General features: G+C 35.3%; 1 long non-coding RNA gene across 2 annotated transcripts; it reads left to right on the forward strand.

The window, feature by feature from the left end:
- Window positions 1-261: 261 nt before the first annotated feature.
- Window positions 262-21,565, forward strand: LOC120588083 (uncharacterized). 2 transcript variants are annotated; one of them, XR_005649139.1, is made up of 4 exons: window positions 262-396; window positions 8,712-8,776; window positions 16,440-16,655; window positions 21,358-21,565. It is a non-coding gene; the product is annotated as an uncharacterized LOC120588083 (long non-coding RNA). The 2 variants fall into 2 exon arrangements; XR_005649140.1 differs by lacking the exon at window positions 16,440-16,655.
- The last annotated feature ends 505 nt before the right edge of the window (window positions 21,566-22,070 follow it).

Genomic DNA, 22,070 nt, shown 5'->3' on the forward strand with positions numbered 1-22,070 from the left:
GCCCCTAGGGTGACTCTTCTTGGGCCTTAGGCCAAGCCCCTTTTCAAAGCAGAGCTTCCAGCCAAGATGCCCTTAGGCTGAAGGTAAGGAGGCCCAGAAGCAGCTTCACTGGAGAAGCAATGAACCGAAAGCTCCCAGATCCTGGGCACCCAGAACACTCCGTACCAAACCTTGCAACTCTCGGCATCTGTAGACTCCTTGCGGCACTGTCGGGAGAATTCGAACTCCTTTCTGATCACATTTGTTCCTTCTTTTCTCTCAGTTTTCCCCACACCTGGAGAGTGACATCAACTGTCTCCTAACTTCATTAAATAGGGATCTTCCAGATCTCTGTTTCCTACTTCCCGGGTGCTTCTGAATGACAACTTAAGGACCATCCTTCAGGAAGATGAAGAGGTAAAATTATTTTTTCTAGTTCTAGTCCAAACCCTTCCTTCTAAAACATACGATTAATGTAAAGTGTTGCTTTGTTCCATTAATTTTTAAAAACATTTTACTGTATTTACTCTTCTACCTTGCCAGGGTGACATTTGAAATAATTTAACTCTGAAATATAATCTATGTATACAGTTTAAATTTTTTTTAGTATAAAAAGGTTTAGAATAAAAGCCCTTCCTTTGTCAGAAGCAAGCATTTGTACCACTCTTTTTTTCCCCAAGCAAATTGTGTACATGTATAAGAATAGCAATATCACCCTCCTACTTCCTCAAAGAGTAACCTTAGTATAAATACTGTTTGAGTGCTGGCCTTTTTTCACTTTAAAATATTACTTGGAGATCATTCTAGATCAACCCTCAGGGCTCCATCTTGTTCTTTTTAATAGTGGCGTGATGTTACACTGTATACATGTACTAATATTTAATCTCGGAGTTTTTTATTTGTCAAGGGCAGAAGTATCCTAAAAGAAATTCCTTGCTTCCTGCTAGTAAACTTAGCAAAGAAAACAGGATGGGCTCTGGCAAAGTTGGATAAGGGGGAGGGAGATGGAACCTGATTTGGAGAAAGCAATTTTTCTCCATCTCTATCTCCAAACAATTCTTCTCTCTTAGCCTTATTTACAATTTGTGACACTTCCTCTTCCACATCTCACTTAAGAAGATAGAGTCTCCTCTGAATGCAAACCAGAACCTGCAGGCCATGGTAATAACCCCCTTCAGAAGTCTTGGAGGAAATGATGCATCTTTGATGGCCACAAGACCAGAATTTGGCAGGGTCTCAATGAAATCAGTCTACCACATTCCCTCCCACACAGTGCTTAGAAGTGCCTTGTATTCATGAAAAATGACAGTCTGCTTAAAAAACAAAAAAAAATCTGTTCCATGTACAATGCCCTTCCATTATCAGTCACCACTGCAAAGGAGTGATTTAGTGAGTTAATTTTGTAATACACGTGCAACTACCACCTATCTAAATGCCCAAATCTATTCAGTGCATCATAGATGGAATTTAGACACATTCAGGGGTGAAACAGCAAAGAATTATGCTACGTGCACAGGTTCTGGGGTTTGATCTCAGATCTACCCCTTACTATCCATGTGATCTTGACTAATTTACTAGTTGCATATCTATGAAACACAAAATTTGATAATAGTACCAACTTCATAGTTTTTGAAAGAATTAAATGAAGTATTGCATGTAAGAAACCTAGACTAGGACCTAACACCTGGTAAGCACAGGTGCCTAGCACATAGTAAGCACCTAATATATATTAGGGAGCATTCTGCAAAGGTTATTTATACCACAATGCACCTTTCCTTCATGCTGCTGAGATCTAAACTGTAAATAAGATTCATTCATTCAACAATAGTTTTTGAGCACCTACTGTGTGATAGGCACTGTACGAAAGGCTGAGGTTAATAGTAGTGAAAATAAAGGCAATAAGATTATAAATGAGCAGTCTTGACCATATCTCCACCCAGGGCAAATTTAATTTAATCGCAGAATACTCTGTATCTTCAGCTACTTCTTTTGGCTTTGAGTGCCAAAAGAAGGATATTCACTATTCATTTCACCAAAGCACGCTGCATAAATTATACTCTTTGATGCCAAATTTGGTTCCATCACCTCCAGTATTTTGGACTTCATAGCTTAAAAAGTAAATATGAAGACTAGCAAAAGATTAATAATTATGGAAGTTGAATAATGAGTCCAAAAAGTTTATTTTGTTATTCTCTCTAACATGTTTAAAATTTTCCATAATAAAAAAATTTATGTTTTAAATAACTATAGTCTAAGTGACACCCAGTCTAGTCTAATACACTGACTTTTCCAATGTCAGTGTCCTGATGTTGCCTCGGGAAATGGTTGAGGCAGAAAGGCATGTGGACAGAAACTTGCATTTTTTGACTTCATATATTTCTATAACATTTTGCCAAAACAAGAAAGAGTCGCTTTTACAAATAAAAAATATAAATCAAGATTAACTCTGTTTTCTAGAGTTAATCTGTTATATTTTCAAATATTGCCATTTCTTGATTACTATTTGCATGACACTTTCTCCTTTCTTGTGTTTACTTCATTTGTTTCCAATATTTCTTAATGTTGTAACTTACCAGAACCTGTGACTATATCTTACTTTATGTAGGCTCTATTTCATAACTGGTCTCTACTCATAACTATCAAGTGTTGAGAGATTATGAGTATACACTTTCTCATTATTCGCCATCTTTACACGCCCATATTTATTTTACTCTGTGTGATTTATATGTTTAACTTAAACTTAAAATATATTTGTATGTTCAAGAAAAAGAAGGCTATGTCACCACAAAGCTGAGCTTGCCTTAGATATGTCTATCAGTGTTTGGTTTTATTCTTACATTCTAATAAATATAAAACAAACTTCCCATCCTTTTTGTGAAACAGAGAAACAGAACTTCATTATTTCTACCTGCAAAGGAAAATTTTCAATTACTTTGAGGGTCTGGTCAAGATGACCGAGTAAGTAAACACTGTGCTTGCTTCCTCCCATGTCCATATTAAAATTGCAACTAAATTATAGAACAATCAACCCAGAGAACTATCTGAATACTAGTTGAATAGAAGTTCTATAACTAATGATATAAGGAAGAAGCCATACATAAACTGATAGGAGGGGTGGAGACATGAACCAGGCTGGCCTTATACCCACATGTGGCAGTTGAGAATCAAGAGGGATATCTTAGTTGTGGAGGTCCCTCCTAAGGAGCAAGGGGTCCTAGCTCCACATCAAGCTTCCTTAGCCTGGAGCAGCAGTGCCAGGAAGAGGAGGCCTCACAACATCTGGCTGTGAAAATCAGTGGGGATTCCATCTCTGAGATGGAAAGCTGCTGGATACCCAGGTATCCTCTTAAAAGGCATTCACCCTGGCCTCCAGCAGAGGGATGGTGGCTAGGGAGGTGCCAGAGATATATAGGGAGAGACTGAGTTGTGTGGCTTCAGAGCAAGGACTAGAGAGACAGCTGCCATTGTCCCTATGTTGAACCCTCTACCCTCACGGCCAAATCTGAATCTGCATTGGCCTGGTAAACTCTGCTTGCTCCAACCTGGTGACTGCCCCACCCAACTCATGCCTCCGGAGGCCCTTTTAAAGATGAGCAGCCAGCCTCAGGCCAGGCTACAGTCTCTTTTGGACAATTCTTGGGTGTCTGTAAGCCCCAGGCAGATAGCGGCTGACCTTGGTATGCCCTATACCTCAGACTCAGCACTGGTGCCGAATCTGAATCTACATTTACCTGGTAAACACCATTCACTCCACCCTAGTGACTCCCTGAGTCCTTGGTTCACCCAACTCGCCTACCACCCAGAACTTATCAGTTCATTTAGTGGCTGAGACCAGCAGCCAGCAGGCAGTAGAAGGCTTCAGGGTACACTGGGCCTTTTGCTGAGCTGCTCCAGACCTGGCACTGGTGACAGCCAGCTTTGGTTCACAGTGTGGCCTCTCCCATGTACCTTCAGGTCCAGCACAGTCAGTGACCAAATTTGGATCACTTCGTAGCTCCTACCAGGTGGCCCTGGATTGGTCACAGGCAACAACTGGCCTCGGCCTGCAACAAAGCCTCTCCCAAGAGGCCCCAGATCCAACACATCCAGTGGCTAGCTTCACACCACAATGGAGCACCACCTGATTGGCCCTACAAGCAGCACACGAAAAAGGTGGTCTTAGCAGGCACTAGAATCTGCTGGGGCAAATCCTGCTCCATGGCATCAGCCCCCACACAGCAGGTCAAACACAGTGGTTATGGCCAGTCCTCACAGCTAGTCAGTCTGAAGGTCAAACCCACTCATTTATCTGTCAACAGCAGTTAAGGCTCAACTAGAATAGGAGGGCACACACAAAACACACAAGGTATACTCCTGGAGCACCCAGCACAAGTGATCAGAAAAACTGTGCCACTGGGCCCAACAGGACACCTACTACATAAGGTCACCCTACCAACTGGGCAGCAGATCTTCCTAATACATAGAAACAAGTACAGGGAGGCAGCCAAAATGAGGAGAAAAATAAATATGTCCCAAATTAAAGAACAGGAGGAAACTGCAGAAAAAGAACTAAATGAAATGGAGACAAGCAATCTACCAGATATAGAGTTTAAAATACTGGTTGTAAGGATACTTAAGGATCTTAGGAAAAGAATAGATGATCTCAGTGAGAACGGCAACAAAGAGAGAGCAAACATAAAATAGGACATAGGAACCATAAAAAAGAACCAATCAGAAATGAAGAATACAGCTCGAATAAAGAATACACTAGAAAGTATCAACAGCAGATTAGATGAAGCAGATGACTGAATCAAGAAAAACAAAGTAGCAGAAAACATTCAATCAGAATAGCATAAAGAAAAAAATCCCCCCCAAATAAGGATAGTTTAAGGGACCTCTAGGACAACATCAAGAGTACCAACACTCACATTATGGGGATACCAGAAAAATAAGCTAGAGAGCAAGGGATTGAAAACTATTTGAAGAAATAATGACTGAAAACATCCCTAACCTGGTGAAGGAAATAGATATACAAGTGTAGAAAGTCTCAAACGAAAAAACCCAAAGAGGTCCACACCAAGACACATCATAATTAAAATGCCAAAGGTTAAAAACAAAGAGAGAATTTTAAAAGCAGCAAGAGAAAAGTAGTTAGTTACCTGCAAAGGAGCACCCATAGACTGTCGGCTGATTTCTCAACAGAAACTTTGCAGGCCAGAAGAGATTGTCATGAAATATCCAAAGTGATGAAAAGTAGGGATTTATAACCTAAATTAGTCTACCCAGCAAGTCTATCATTTAGAACTGAAGGACAGATAGAGTTTCTCAGACAAAAAAAAAAAAGCTGAAGGAATTTATCATCACCAAGCCAGTATTACAAGAAATATTAAAAGGATTTTTTAAGAAGAAGAAGCGCGGGGAGGGTGAGAACATAAGTATGAATAATAGATTGGCAATAATTATGTATCTATCAATAATCACTATAAATGTAAATAGATTAAATGCTCCAATCAAAAGACATAGAGTGGCTGAATGAATAAGAAAACAAGACCCATATATATATTATCTACAAAAGACTAATTTCAGATTGAAAGACACACAGAGACTGACAGTAAAGGGATAGAAAAAGATATTTCATGTAAGTGGAAACAACAGAAAAAAGCTAGGCTAGAAATACTCATATTAGACAAAATAGACTTTAAAACAAAGACTATAAAAAAAAACACAGAAAGACATTTCGTAATGATAAATGGATGACTAACAAGAGGATATAACCCTTGTAAACATTTATGAACCAACAGGATCCTTAAATATATAAAGCAAATATTGACAGACATAAAGGGAGAGATTGACAGTAATAAAGCCATAGTAAGGGGTTTTAACATCCCATCGACACTGATGAATGGATCTTCCAGAAAGAAAACCAACAAGGTAACAGTGGCCTTAAATACCACATTAGAACAGATGGATTTAATTGATATTTTTGGAGCATTTCGCCCAAAGCAGTAAAATATACATTCTTCTCAAGTGCACGTAGAACATTTTCCAAGAGGACCACATGTTTGTCCACAAAACAAGTCTAAATTAATTTAAGAAGATAGAAATCACATAAAGCATCTTATTTGAGCACAATGGTATAAAACTAGAAATCAGATACGAAAAAAGAAACACAAACACATGAAGGTTAAATAATATGCTAATTAACCTACACAATAAATAGGTTAACAATTAGATCAAAGAAGAAATCAAAAGATACCTTGATACAAATGAAAATAAAACACAATGACCAAAATCTATGGGATACAGCAAAAGCAGTCCTAAGAGTAAAATTCATAGCAATACAAGCCTACCTCAAGAAGTAAGAAAAATCTCAAATAAACAATCTAACCTTATACCTAAAGGAACTAGAAAAAGAAACCCAGCAAACTAAGCCCAAAGTGAGTAGAAGGAAGGAAATAATAAACATCAGAGTAGAAATAAATGACCTAGAGTCTTAAAATACAATACAAAAGGTCAATGAAACCAAGAGCTATTTCTTTGAAAAGATAAACAAAATTAATGAAACTTTAAATAGACTCATCAAGAAAAACAAAAGAAGATTCAAGTAAATAAAGTCAGAAATGAAAGAGAAGTGACAACTGACACCACAAAAATACAAAGGATTATAAGACAATACTACAAACAATTATATGCCAAAAAAAAAAAAAAAGACAATATAGAAGAAATAGATAAATTCCTAGAAATATAGTCTTCCAATACGGAGTCAAGAGGAGGCAGAAAATATAAAAAGATCCAGTACTACTAATGAAAGAGAATCAGTAATCAAAAAGTTCTCAACGAACAAAAGCCTTGGACCATATGGCCTCACAGGTGAATTTTACCATTCAAAGGAGAATTAACAATTATTCTTCTCAAACAAAAGAAAAAATAAACAAATAGGATTACATTAAATTGAAAAGGTTTTGCACTACAAAGGAAACCATCAATGAAATGAAAAGACAACATACTGATTAGGAGAAGATATATGCCAATGATACATCTGAGAAGGGGTTAATATGCAAAATTTATAAAGAACTTATACAACTCAACATCAAGAAAATAAAAACAAAAATGAAAACAAACAATCCAATTAAAAAATAAGCAGAGAACCTATATAGATATTTCTCCAAAGAGAACATAACATATAGCCAGCAGATATATGAAAAGGTGCTCCATGTCACTCATTATCAGAGAAATGCAAATTAAAACCATAATGAAATAGCATCTCACACCTGTCAGAATGGCTATCATCAATAAATCAAAAAACAAGTGTTGGTGAGGATGTGTAGAAAAGGGAATTCTTGTGCACTGTTAGTGAGATTGCAAATTGGTGCAGCCACTATGGAAAACGTGTAGTTTCCTCAAAAAATTAGAAATAGAATTACCTTATGACCTAGGAATTGCACTTCTAGATATTTATCCAAAGAAATCCAAAACACTAATTCAAAAAGATAAATGCATCCCTGTGTTCACTGCAGGATTATTTACAATAGCCAAGATATGGAAGCAATCTAAATGCCCATCAATAGGTAATTGAGAGGAAAAAAGAAGTGGAATATTACTCAGCCGTAAAAAAAGAATGAAATCTTAACATTTGTGACAATACGAGTGGACCTAGAGAGTATTATACCAACTGAAATTAGTCAGACAAAGAAAGACCAATATCATATGATTTTACTTTTGTGTGGAATCTAAAGGTCAATGTAAACAAATAAACAAAACAGAAACAGACTCATAGACACAGAGAACAAACTGATTTTTGCCAAATAAGAGGGATGTTGGAAAGTTAGCTGAAAAAGGTGAAGGGAGTAAGAAGTACAATTGGTGTTTACAAAGTACTCATGGGGAGCACAGCACAGAGAATATAGTCAATAATAGAATAACTACGAATGGTGCTAGATGAGTACTAGACTTATTGGGGGATCACTTTGTAAACTACCTAAATATCTCACCACTATGCTATACATCTGAAACTAATATAAATAATATTGAATATCAATTGTAATTGAAAATAAACATTTAAAAACTACATAAAAGTTAATATAAGGAAAAAAATTGGTAATTCCTAATTTAAGCCAGAGAGCTTTAGAAAATTATTAGCACATCCTCTGAGCAGTCACTGCTTTGAATGCTTCACTTTATTCTTCCCTTCATCCTACAACATCCCATAAGAGCAGTAAGCACTATTAGCAATTATTAGTAAAGAACAAAGACAAAAATTTATTCTTAATTTAAGTAAATGTTCCTTTGCTTTCCTAAAAGTCTTGTCAAAAAAAAAAAAAAACTTCTTTAATCTGTTTGCAAATAATTAATGCACAGTTTTCTCACCATCAGTTAATAATATAATACTGATCAAAACACTTTGGTTTATAAATAATAATAAAAGAATTAGATTATATGTGCCATGTAGGTTCCTTGGATTATCTTATTTTAATGTTCACAGTAACTCATTGGAGAAGATATTATAATTATTCTCATCGGGGGTGGGTGGTGAGATGAGATTTAGAAGGTATAAATTTAACTTTTTCAAAGTCCCACAGCTATAAGTGGTGGAGTCAAGGTTTAATAGCAGAGAGATATTAAATATCCAAGAGAGACTCCTTCAGAACATACAGTTTCTTGTCAGGACAGGTCTCTTTTAAAGAATGAGGCTGAGTGCATTGATGCCACTGGCTTCCTCAGTCTCTCTATGATAATCACTTCCATCTTCCTAGGTGGTGGAAGGCCAAGAGTCACTCAGGAGAATCACTCTGGGATGAATGCCCAAAGAAGTCTGCAGGTAATTAGATCTCCGCTACAGCCACCCCAGAAACTGCAGGTTGATTGGATCTTCACCTTCTAACCAACCCCTGAACCACTGATCTTTTCCTCCAAAGAAAACCAGTTGCTCCTATATACAAAATCATTGTGCATATGGGGAATTTCTTTTCTGCCATAGATTTTTTTTTCCCCCCAGTGGGGTCTTTTAGTCTCCTAAAAAACTTTTATTCAACCTTCAATACCCAGCTCAAATGCCCTTCCCAAGTGATGCATTTTAGTTATTTATTCAGCTGTCTTCTTCAACTGAGTCCCTTCCAGAAGAAATAGGCAGAGGTTAAATCTTACCTGAGTAGGTAACTGAGTTTAAAAGAATGGTTGTTAAGTTATAATAAGAATGATGAAATGCATGATGAAGATGCTTATTTAATAAAATGTATTTTGTAGACTATAGATTTATCATGATATGTTAATTAAACAGAGCTATTATCAAAGATATTATGGGGTTAAATTATATGTTCTAGCTATGTGTCATGTACCTTACATGATCATTCTTAAAATTACATTTAAATAAATAATGTATTTAATAAATATATCCAGAACTGTACTGAATTTATACTTTATCCTAGATAAATTAGTATGGGCTATTTTGTTATTCACAGACCTGGGAAATAACTTTCCTTTTCCTATTTACTTACTATGCTTATATGTGATAGATAATATGACAATATAATCATATGTTTATGTGAATGATTCTCCCTCAAAAGCAGGGATTAGGTCAAATTTATTTTGAATTCTCAGTGTCTAACTCGGTCTCTATGCACACTCACTTCTCAATACATTGATGAATTTCAAATAATTTTTGTCATTTCCCTTTCTGCTGCTCTTTGTTTCTCCTTCACTTTTCCCCCCAGAATCACATGACTCTTGTGTATCCATCACAATTATCTTTACAGAGAGCAACTTATTGGAATAAACAGTACTATACAACAGCAATACACACAAACAGAATGAAAGACCTTCTTAATTTATTAAGCAGTGGGTATGGGAGTTTTGTTTTTGATTTTGCATGACAAAAAAAAAAAGAGCATTTATAAGATTTGCATGTGCTATATAAGAAATGTGTGACCTGAATTTCACATCTGTGCCTTTTACAGACTGTAACCATTTTCCAGCGAATTAATACTATCTCCCCTCTTAAAAGCTTATCAAGTTTTCCAAGAACCAAATAGTGAAAAAAGAAAAATGCTTTTGTTTCTCAGCGAATTGTTGCAAGTCATTTGTCCCTCACAAGAAGGAGGTATTCACTTCCAGTTTAGTTGTATTAGTTTGCAGCACTGTCTACAATATTATAGAATAAAGGTAGTATTTTCTAGTAATGTTGCTTCACCAGCATTGAGAGCCAGTCAATGACAACAGAAAAGTTTTATGTTTTTGTATATAAATTTAGTCTCCAGAGTTTCCAAAACATTGGTGAGTAGTCCCTTGAGGCACAAATAAAAATTCTCTCTCTGGGAGTGTTTCTGAATGTTCATTTCTAATACTTCATTTGGTGCGTATAATAAAACCAAATGAAACAACTCACCAAGGAACACCTCACACAGAAATTTATAAATAAAATGAAAATTACAACTTCAGATCTAACTGATAATCATCCAAAAATTGGTCAGGCTGGTTATAGGCAGATGAAAGCCCAGAAGGGAGTCATTTCATGCATCTGACCACATAATATAAATAGAAGTTCCAGATGTGGAGAAAATGAGTCCAGTAACAAAGCAGCACATCGAAAATATTAGACATTAAAAATGATCTTTGGATTGTATACAAAAACACATTTTTTTATCATATGAAAATGTGACCCTGCTTTTCCCTAAAACTATTTAGTTGTCTGTTACTTTTACCTTTCCTTCATAAGGAAAGTTCTTGAAAGAGAAGTCATCCCTCACCTTGTTTCCTCAAATATAATAGCTTCTTCTCAGTCTTGACTCTGCCCAGCATCTCCGCAACATCCATCCTAGTTTTGTCCAGAATCTCACTCAGTGTGTCATTCTATTTTTCTCTCTGATTTTCTCAATTCTGCCCTCAGGCTTTCCTCATACTAGAAAAAAAAAAATGGCTGTACATCTTCATACCTCACTGCCCACAGAAAGAGTAAATTCTTTGCCAGAAGATCTTTAGAAATAATGAGGAAGACTATTTGTCTTTAACAAACATCTCTTTGCATCTCATTTGCTCATCCCTACATCAATTACCAAGGGGTAGTCTTAGTCTTTTCAGGCTGTTATAACAGGTTACTACAGACTAGGTGGCTGATAATCAACAGGAATTTATTTCTTACAGATCTGGAGCCTGGAAGTCTGAGGTTAGAGTGCCAGCATGGTCAGGTTAGGGTTCTCATTGCAGTCCTCTCATTGTATTCTCACATGGCATAAGGGGCTGGGGAGCCCTGTAGGATCTCTTTTATAAGAACTAATCCTATTCATGAGATCTTTATCTTCATTATCTAATTACTACCCAAAAACTTCATCTACCAAGACTATCACCTTGGAAGGTTAGAATTTCAACATATGAATTGGGGTGGGGGGGGATGGGACACAAACATTCAGATCACAGCAAGCAGAATGATGTCTATAGGTTTAAATCGATCAGAATTCTCTTCTGAAATTAAGAGTGAAGTTGATAACATCAAAATCACATCATTAAAATGAGAAAGGGACTATTTCTCAAAGAAAAATCTGAAGGTTTTTGTAGAAAGCAAGGGAAAATAGATGACAAGGAGACAAACAACCAATGATCACTATACTCCCCACACTCCAAGAACTCACTGTTCAATATTTGTTGTAGCATATATGATATCCAGCTTTATATCAGATTTTTGTGGATATGTGGATCTGTCTTCCTCATTATACCATGAGTTAGAGAGCAGGTTTAGTGTAGTTTTTATAATTGTTTTCTCTAAACTTCCAATTAATTGGAGACAAGTTTTATCATTCTTCCTCTGAAATACTTTCCCTTCATCCACTGGCATCATCATAACAATAACTAGCATTTATTAGGTTATCATATGTCAGGCCCTGTTGTAAGCATTTTACATATGTTGAATCCCTTAATCCTCATGACCACCCTAAAAAGTAGGTACTATAATTATCCTCATTTCATAGATGTGGAAACTAAGGCTCGGAGAGGTTAAGTAACTTGCCCAATGTCATGTAGCTTGTGAGTAGTGGAGCCAGGATTTAAGCCAAGGAATAATAAATTCAATGCTACACTCTAAAGCAAACTTATGTGGTTCATCTCTCAATAAAATATACTTCCTGGTTAAAACAGTCTCTAAAAAGCTACTTCTTGTCTTTCAGCCCTCCCATTCACAACATCACTCAGTCTTGCCAATTCTTCTTTCCTAACATCTGTCCTTTCTAGTTCGTTCTTATATTAAATCGACCATCCAAGTTCTGACCATACCTTGGCTAGACTTTAAAATCATATATTTGAGAATGAATCTCATATCTTTAGCCAAAACTATCCTCTTAGCCTCAATACTCTTCTTCCTGACCTGATCTTCAATATCAAATGTTTAATGTCTTTCAGCTCATAATCATAAGAGAGTGAAACCATGAGGAACTAATGTTGGGTCATATTTGGATTTGCTCCTAACAATAATTCTTATGGGACAGTGTGTCAAGAGACTCACCGATGCTGTCCTTCCTGAAATGGATCCTAGACCTGTGGGAGCCCTCAAGAGAGTATGCAAACCAGTCTCTTGTCTTCAAACAACAAGTCATTAGCCACTAAAGACAGATCTTGATTATTTACATGTTAAAAAAAGTATTGAAAAGATTCTCCACAATCACACTTGGCAATACAGAACTTCTTCTAGCATGTGACTGTTACAGAGTCTTCCCAAAGTATCAATATCATGAGGTTTGTCCCCACACTCTGTATCCAGAAACTTGCTGTAGTGGCAGAGTTCTGCTCCTTAAGTACAGGTGGCAGATTGCTGAGCAATCCCTATTTATTCAGCTAATTATTAATTTATTTTTAATAGCAAGATAATTATGATATATCTATACAAACACCAGAATATTAGACTTTTAAGAAGTATTACCCATGAACTAGATATACTGTTCTTGTTTTTCTTAGAGGATTTGTTAAACATTTATTGTTTTATTTACTTATTAGAGAATTTATTTATTAATGTTAAACCCGTGGTTCTCAGTCCTGGCTAAACATTAGAATCACTTGGGTCTGAGGAGATTCGAAAAAATGGCAGTACCTAGAATCCATCCTATATTCCAAGAGGAAAACTCAACCAACAGATATTTTTTGTGTTCTAATGTGATTGTAATCACATTAAACTCTTGTCAAACTCTTGTTCATAAGAATAAAAAAAGATCCTTCCAAAACTTAGAAATAAAAACATTTATTGTAACTCTGAGACTATTTTATCTACTATGTACTAAAGTCACTGTGAGCACTCTAAAGGGTACCAAAAGTATGTGAGAAATTTTAAAAGTATAACTCATAAGAACAAAATAATTTATTCTTAAACTCAAAATTATTTAAAACAGTTCAAATATTTTTCAACCAAAAGAAATATATTTAATGTGAGTTCATTCTAATGTATTTGCCATGATTCAGGGTGAATCTTCCAAAAGTAAGAGTACTTAAAATATAAAAAGTCTTATAGCATCTTCCAGTATTTCAAATCACAATTCAATATTTATAGTATGAAATGTTGCTATATACTGCTGAAGAAAATGTCAAGGGAGTAAAAGAGTCTGAAGTCAACAGTCTGGTAACAACAATTCATTCTGATAGAAAGATTTTCAGCTTTCCACGTCTTAGCCTCAAACAGAAGATAAGCTTTTATGTTTATTAAAGCAACTCTCCCACTTTTGTGAGTTATGCTTTTTGTGAAATACTATTCTGAATGAAAGAACTGCTTGGGGGAGGTTGGGAAGACACCAAAATGAGTTTCAAGAAAGATGAATCATTTAAATCAGTTTCTCTGATCTAGAAACACTGCTGAAATCAATGTAGTACCTGATGTTGCCTTTCATCCTTCCGAGGTCCTAAAGTCAAAAGCCAAATTCCAATGAATTGGAGTAATATGTAAAGCTTGCTTTTATATCCAATTACAAAAATACTTCACAGTCTAAAATGAAGACCCCAGACCTACAATCGTCCTTAAAATTCTTTATGACCACATGTTTCAAAAAGTTTAAAAACATCTATGTGTGTATGCTTGTGGACAGAAATAGACTAAAGACATACACATCAGAATTTAACAATGATTATTCCGTGGTGAGAAAAATTTGGATGACTTAAATTTTCTGCAAGAATTATGTAATACTTTTTATACATATAGCAAGGAAGAAAACTCTTGAAGGCACACATGAAACTTAAAAATAATTACCCCTGAGGACCAAGGTTAAGATAGGAGGGTAGAAGAAATATCATTTATTACTCTATACTCTTTTATATTTTTGAATAGTTTCACTGATGATTTATAATTTGAAATAATAATTTAAGTAATTATAAACATATGATAATAAATTTTGAATTTTTAGAAAGCTATTAAAAGCCATACTCAACATCTCATTTGCCCAGGTGGGTAAGAGAAGGGGAAGAGCAAGCAGTGCTTGCCCTTCTCTCTCCTGCTTAAAGAGCATGAAGTAGTTCTCTTATAATACTCCCTGCTTCCTCATGGGTTTCACAGTGGTGCCAAAACAAGATCTTGATCTCAGAGAAGTCATACGTTATCAATAATTTATTTTAAAAGGTAAAACATATTAAGCTCCTGGTGTACAAAAGGTTTTCTTGTACATTATCTCATTTCCTCTTCAAAACAATTCTATGAGGCTCAGAAAATTTAAGCGTCCTTGACAGCTCATACCACTAGCAAATGGAAGAGCCAGGATTAAACCTACATTATTTTTGGCTTCACAAACCAAGTTCTTAAATGGAAAAAGATTAAAATTGTGAGACAATCAGGAAATTTAAACAATAACTGGATAGCAGTCCAAGTTGGTACTATTTTTGCTGATGTAATTCTCTTAAAGACTCTGTAGTTCTCCTACAATTCTCCTTGAGATTCACTCTATTAGTCAAAATCCACATCTAAAAATCTCTCTGAGGTAAGTATTTCTCTACCTTGGGTTTCTGCTGAGATTGCTGGGGAACAATGGCTTTAAAGTTTCTTAGAAGTCCAATTGTCTACTGAATGAGCTCTGAGGAAATATCTTAGACTCTACTAGACTTTCTGCCTCCGGTGTCCAATAATATTTTCTTTAAAGCCCACACTGGCATTATGTTTTGCTCAAATGCCATTATGCCTTTGCTAGTAATCTTATCAATATTCTTTTATATATATATACAGTCTCTCCTACACATGCATATTCTAATGGTTTAGTGAAAATTCTATGTGGAGAAGTTTTGATATACAGGGTTTGATCCATATTATTTTACATTTTTATTTTACATTGATCGATTGATTGCATTTTTTTAAAATTGATGCCTGCTCAGTTCTTCAACATAGGTCCTTTCTGCATAATAAGCTCTTTAATAACCATTCCTATGACTGAAAAGGGGGAAAAAATCTTTCAAAATATATTCCATGTAGTTTGTAGGGGAAGAATCCTCAAATTATATGAGAAATTTATGTTACCTTATGTGTAAATCCTACCATTATTATTTTAAAAATCAATTTCCTATGGAGTAAAATCTGTGGTATTTAGTTTCAAACGGCCTATCTTAAAGACATTTTCCTTTTCCTAGTCTTCTATATTTGTTTGAAAAAACATACTGTGGTAGAGTGGTGAGAGCTTTTGTGCCAGACAAACGAAGATTAGAATCGCAGCTCTGTTACGTGGACAATTTTAACCATGTTGAGCCACAATTTTCTCTTTTTTATTTTATTTTATTTTACTTTTTTTGTTGTTTTATTGTATTAAGAGCACAATATGAGACCCATCCTCCTAATAGATTAATTATAGAATAAAATATTGTTATCTACAGGCACAATATTTTACAGCAGATCCCTGGAAATCATTCATTTTGCATAACTGGAATTATATTCTATGAAACATTTAAAGAATTAACACCAATTCTTTCCAAACTCTTCCAAAAATTGAATGAAAGGGAACATTCCATATTCATTTTACAAAGCCAGCATTGCCCTGCTACCAGAGCCAAACAAAGATACCACAAGAAAAGAAAACTACAGGCGGCTAATATTCCTGATGCACATTAATGAACAAATCCTCAACAAAATACTAGCAAACCAAATTCAGCAGTATCTTAAAAAGATCATATCCATGACCAAGTGGGATTTATCCCGGGTAACTAAGAATGATTCAACATACAAAAATCAGTTATTATGATACACCGCATGAACAGAATGAAGGATAAAAATCCCATTATCATCTCTTCAATATTTTTTAAGCTCTTATTAACATGCTTCTCAAAGTCCCAACAGCTTCTTCTTACCACTTTATTCAAAGCCACTCTTACATTTTAAAATGTTCGAAAAGCACTTCACTTCCAGGTACTTTTTCATTACTGCATAAAAAGTCACTCCCAAACCTAGTGCTTCAAACAGTAAGCACTAATTATCACAGAGTTTTTTTTAGTTCATGAGGGTGGTTTGGGAATCGGGGCAGTTTATTGGATTGTTCTCGTTCCAGGTCCTCATGAGGTTGTGGTCAAGAGGTAGGCCAAGAATTTGGTTATGTGAAAGTCTGATTGGGGCTGAAGAACTTATTCTCATGTGACTCCCTCATATGACTTTTGACAGAAGGATTCAGATTCTTGCTGAATGCTGGGAGTCTCCACAGGACTACTCAAGTATCCTCACGACATGGAAGTTGGCTTCCCTAGAACAAGTGATCCAAGATAGCAAGGTAGAAGCCAAAATGTGTTTTATGATCTAGAATTAGAAGTCCTACACTGTTATGTCTACAACATCCTGTTAGTTACACAGTTCAGACCAATTCACTGTGGGAGGACATTAATTCGAGGGCTCGAACACCAGAAGACAGGGGCCACTGGGGATCATCATGGATTCGACTATTATTTCTCTCATTAGTATTTTATAGTTTTCAGCATCCAAATCTTGACCATATTTTAGCAGATTTATTCCAAAGTATCTCATGTTTTTTGAAAACATTGTAAATGGTAGTATTTTTTAAGTTTTAATTTCCAATTGTTTTGTGCTACTATATAAAAATACAATTATTTTTATATCGTCCTTATAGTCTTTACCTTTGCAAAACTCACATATTAGTTCTAGTAGTTTTTTCATAAATTCTTTGGGACTTTTTATGTAGATAGACATGTTTCTGTAAATAAACAGTTTTATTTCTTCCTTTCCAATCTGTTGCTTTTATTCATTGGCTTATTACATAGGCTAGGATCTCCAATATAATGTCAAATAGAAGTGATGAGAGTCTTATATCCGTGCTTGAGAAGAAAGCATGTAGTCTTGTATCATGAAATGTAACAAGTTTTTCATAGATTTATTCTATTGGACTGAGGAAGTCCCCTTCTAGTCTTAATTTATTGGAAGTTATTATGAATGGATGTTGAATTTGTTCTTTTCTGAATCTATTGAGATAATTCTATAGTAGTTCAGACAAATTGCACGGATTAATTTTGATTGTTGAACTAACCTTGCATTCCTGGAGTTAAATCCCACTTGGGTATGCTGTATTATCTTCTTTATATATGACTAGATTTAATTTGATAATATTTTGCTAAAGATTTTTGAATCTATGTTCATCAGGAACATTGGTCCACAGTTTACTTTCTTTGTATATTTTTCTCTGGTTTGTTATCATGGTACCATTAGCTTCATTACATTAGTCAGGAAGTGTTCCTTTCTCTTATTTTTCTGGGCCATATATATTTAAAGGTGAAATAATGTGGATTTGCTTTAAAATAATTTGCAGTAGGTTTAGGGAAAAGCCCAAGAATCTGCATTTATAACAATTTCGCAAGTGATTGGCCCAGCAATCACAAGAAAATTTCTGCTATAGTATAAATAAAGCCTCAGATTTCAGAAATTTCAAACTTTTCACAATTTAAACCCTTGATTCAATCCAAATAGAATACTCTTTAGTTCACAAGCTACATTGACTCTAAATTCTGTTTAATTCATTTTGGCAAACTTGTTTAGACACCTACTATGTACCAGGACCTCTGCTGCCTTCTGAAGATACAAAGATACATATTAATGCACTGTTCCTGCCATTGAAGATTTTATAGTCCGACCTTTTTACTTTTTGTCCTATTCATTAATTTTAGAAAGCATTTTGTTCAATTCTAAACTATTTCATTTGTAATGGGTTATTTTTAACTTTGCTTCTGTACAAATTAACAGTTGAGTTCATTTTGTAATATAAAATATTTTCTACATCTTGGTCTTATAACATAGTCCAAATTTTCCCAAGTTTCCTTCAGAAGGGACCTTAGAAATCATCTCAATCGTCCACCCACTCCCATTTTATAGTGAAGAAACAGAAATCCCAGAAAAATGATGCAACTTCTCCGGGATCATTAAGCTAGTAAGCGGCAGAGTTGCAACTAAATACAACTCATAATACAGCGCTTTTTCCATGACGTCAGGCCTCATGATTTAAATTCCAACACCAAGGAAAATTATGGATTCCCATATCTAGGAAATATTCCACAAATTTCAGTAGAGTTTCACAATTAAATTAAATTATGGAAGACCTTTGTGATTTAAAGGAGAAAGGTGGAGAGAGAAATATGAAGGGTGGGGTAGAAGTTGTGGTACCATAGTAAAAGTATTAGTAATTGTAGTAAGGTAGTAGCAGTAATAGATAACTTCTTATGTGCTATATACTGTGACTTTCTTAGAACATCCACTCTTCTCAATAACCCTATGAGATGTGTACATTTTTAAACCCATTTTACAGATGAGGAAACTGAAGCATGAAGAAGTTTAGTAATTTTCCCAAAGAGACAAGGCTTTTGCATTAAATTCCGTCTAATAGCTTTGGGTAAAATTAATCCCCCAAAGGCAACAAAATTCTGCTAGGAGGAAGATATAAATAATATTTAATTTTTGTGTAGAGTCACATAATTCTTCTAACCTCCCCCCCCCAAAAAAAAAAGCTTTTTTGGAGATTTTCACAAATCTCAGTGTGATAGTTGAAATCAGAGGGAAATTTGAAATTCTTTCTTTTAAGCCCGTTAAAAAAGATTTAACAGCTCTGTTCTTCTGAACTGGTCAAATATTAAATAAAAAGTGTTCTTTCAGCAATTGAGATTCATAAAGAAGTCAATAGGTTTGATTGGAGTGGAGCATGCACCAGGTACACACACAGACACAGACACGTACACACACACACACCCTCATTCAATTTCATATATAAACAAACATTATCTATACCCTTGGGAATTATTTTTCACTATATTTAAGCCAAACTGGTTTTGCTTGGCAGACTGCAGTCCCTACAGGTGGCACCTATTCTCTGTGAAGTGTTTCCTTTTCCCAGAACTGAGACATTGGCACTATGTACCTCCTTACCGTTCTCGACATCTGTTTCTACTTATGTGCCAGCTAAGGCCACCTGACCCATAAAAGGAAACAAAACAAAGGTTCATGGTCATTGTCTACCAAAAGGTCTTGTTTTGGTCCACCCGGACCCTGGAAACACAGATTGGGAAACTCAAATGGGGTGCCAAGTATTGGTCTACCTTAGGAAGGAGCTATGGAAAAAATATTTCCCTTATTCATCTGTTGGTGTTGAATAGAATATAGGACAATAGAGTCTAAAGAAATCAATTCAAAAAGTGACTAAGCATAGAGCCAGGGGGAAGATAGAATAATCAGAGGGATCGTTTCATAAACTATATAAATGTCTAATCAATGTACTGTATACTTTAAACTAATATCTTTTTAAAGTGTCTAAGTAAATACTATTTCCAAAGCATTGCATACTGCTGCAGATGTACTACAAAGGATATAGATATAGAGAGGTATAAGTCTTGCCATGAAGAGGTTTATGAGATTAGCAAGTCAGAATTCGTACATTAGAATATAAATATGCAAGGCAAAATACAAAGCATGTCAGATTTACAGGACAAGCAGTAAATATCATAGGCATTCCTTAGAAAAAGCAAAAACTAAGGGCTGGGATGATAGGAAAACCTTAGTGGTGGTGAGACTTAAAGAAGAAAAAATTAACTTCTTTCGTTGCAAATGAAATCACTATCTTTTAAATAGTATACCAGGATGAAAATTACCAAGTCACATCTCTCCTAAGAGCTGAACTTCATGACATCCAAGAAAACCCCTGTCCATAATTCCTAAATATAATCTTTTCTGCTTATTTTCATATAGTCAGTTTTCAATTATCTGTAGCAATTGAAGAAAGAGATCAAAGAGGATAAATCTAGGGAGATGTCATACCTTTTATTTTTGCTTTCAGACTCCATTTCCAGTTTTCAAAACTTTTAATGGAGTTGGTAACGAATACCAAAATGTAGTGAGTTGAAGGTATATATGCACGAGTCTACAAAGTTGCCTATAATAACGATATTCATTACAATATTATATGGTTAAAAAGTTTTTTTAATGGAAATAACTTTAATATCTATCAATAGAGAAGAGTTAAATATACTTCTAATGGAAAAAAGCAAACTGCCAAACAGGTTTTTCTTGTGTGATCCCATTTAGTTAAAAAAGAAAAGGGTATCTCTACCTCATAAATGCACCTCATGCACAAACTAATTACAGGAAGCAATGTGAAAAACTGTTAAGAATGTTGATGTAGATGAGATTGGCAGCTGACTTTTATTTTTATTTAATTATTCTCTGTGCCGATGAATATTTTTAAAAATTATTACATTTATAGTTTTTAAAATAATTTCATTAGCATACATACATGTATATATGTAATATTAACTTTTTTGCTTTTCAGATACTCTGTTTAACAAGTGACCTAAAGATACCCACTCAAAGTGAGATGGAATATTAACAAAAGGGCTGTAAAAATCAACCATTAGGCATGAAGAATAGTAATTACACACAGGTTTTTTTTTTTTAAGAGTATTGATCATTGCCTCACAGAAAATCAAATTTTCCTCAAGCAATAGATGGATGAATATTTTGACTGTTTGGTGCTAATAAATTGTTCAAAGCCCCAGAAGCTCGAATTTCAAAGCTGAAATAACACATGGAATTGATCAACAAGTGTGAGAGGCTAAAGGCTTATGAAGTTGAGAATATGTTGATATGATGTTCTATTGGCTGATGATGTTCTGTGACAGCTGCCATCCTTGAGCAAGACTGAGGAGTTCTAGATGTACATGTGACCTTTCTTCTCTGTTGTCTGCTGGAGCCCCAGGCAGAGCAGCCAGATAGCCATAAACTCTGGGATCTAGAGTGAGTGGAAGAGGCTCAGCCTGTTCTGCTGATGCACCAGTTCAGGGAGTTAGTTGACACAGCCCTTTGTTTTCCGCTTGGCTTGAAAAAAATCAGGAAAAGTAGTTTAGACTCAGTACTTTCTCTGCTCTCCTCAGGGTCCACATGTTTCCTGACCCTTGACCTTCTTTTTTTTTTTTTTTTTGGTCCAGGGGCAATCACCTGCACATGAGCTTAGCTGACAATGACTTCCTGCCCAACTCATGTCCTGGACCCATCATTGTACCTCATCGGTCTGTCCAGGTCTTCTGCAGATGACCCACTTCCTGTCCACTGTTGTCTGACCACACCATTTTTTAACCATACCATCAAAATGGTATTCTTGTTTAACAGCAGCAGAAATCTTTAAAATGAAAGTGTTAGAGTAAGTATCTGTAAAAACCAACTATCTAATTCACACAGTTAAACATAAACTCAAGGAAATTAGTTGTACCTCCATAATTTTTAAAGGAAATATAATGGTCAAATCTTTAAGTCTGATGTTTGAAACATCTGCTCAACACTGGCTGTTCAGTCCTTTCTTTCTTTCTAGATAAATATATACAAATTTGGGGAGTTCCATATATAAGAATGGGTCAACACCCTGTGTCCATTGGTCTGGTCACAGCCAACAGGAAGTAAAACGTGTGTCATAAAAGATATAATCCCAAATCTTAATACAGTGAAAAGAACATTGAACTGAGAGTCAGAAAACCTGATTTCAATACCTATTTTGCCATTGACATAATCGGGATCTGTTTCTTCATTAGCAAAATGAAGAGGATCATTAAGTTCTTTTCCTTGTTATGAATGTTTGATTCTGTGGATCAATGGCCAGCTAGGGAATAGATTATACTTGGTTGTATTTTCTACCTCATTCAGAGAT

Source organism: Pteropus medius, unplaced genomic scaffold (assembly GCF_902729225.1).
Source record: "Pteropus medius unplaced genomic scaffold, Ma_sr-lr_union100, whole genome shotgun sequence".
Taxonomy (NCBI): Eukaryota; Metazoa; Chordata; class Mammalia; order Chiroptera; family Pteropodidae; genus Pteropus; species Pteropus medius.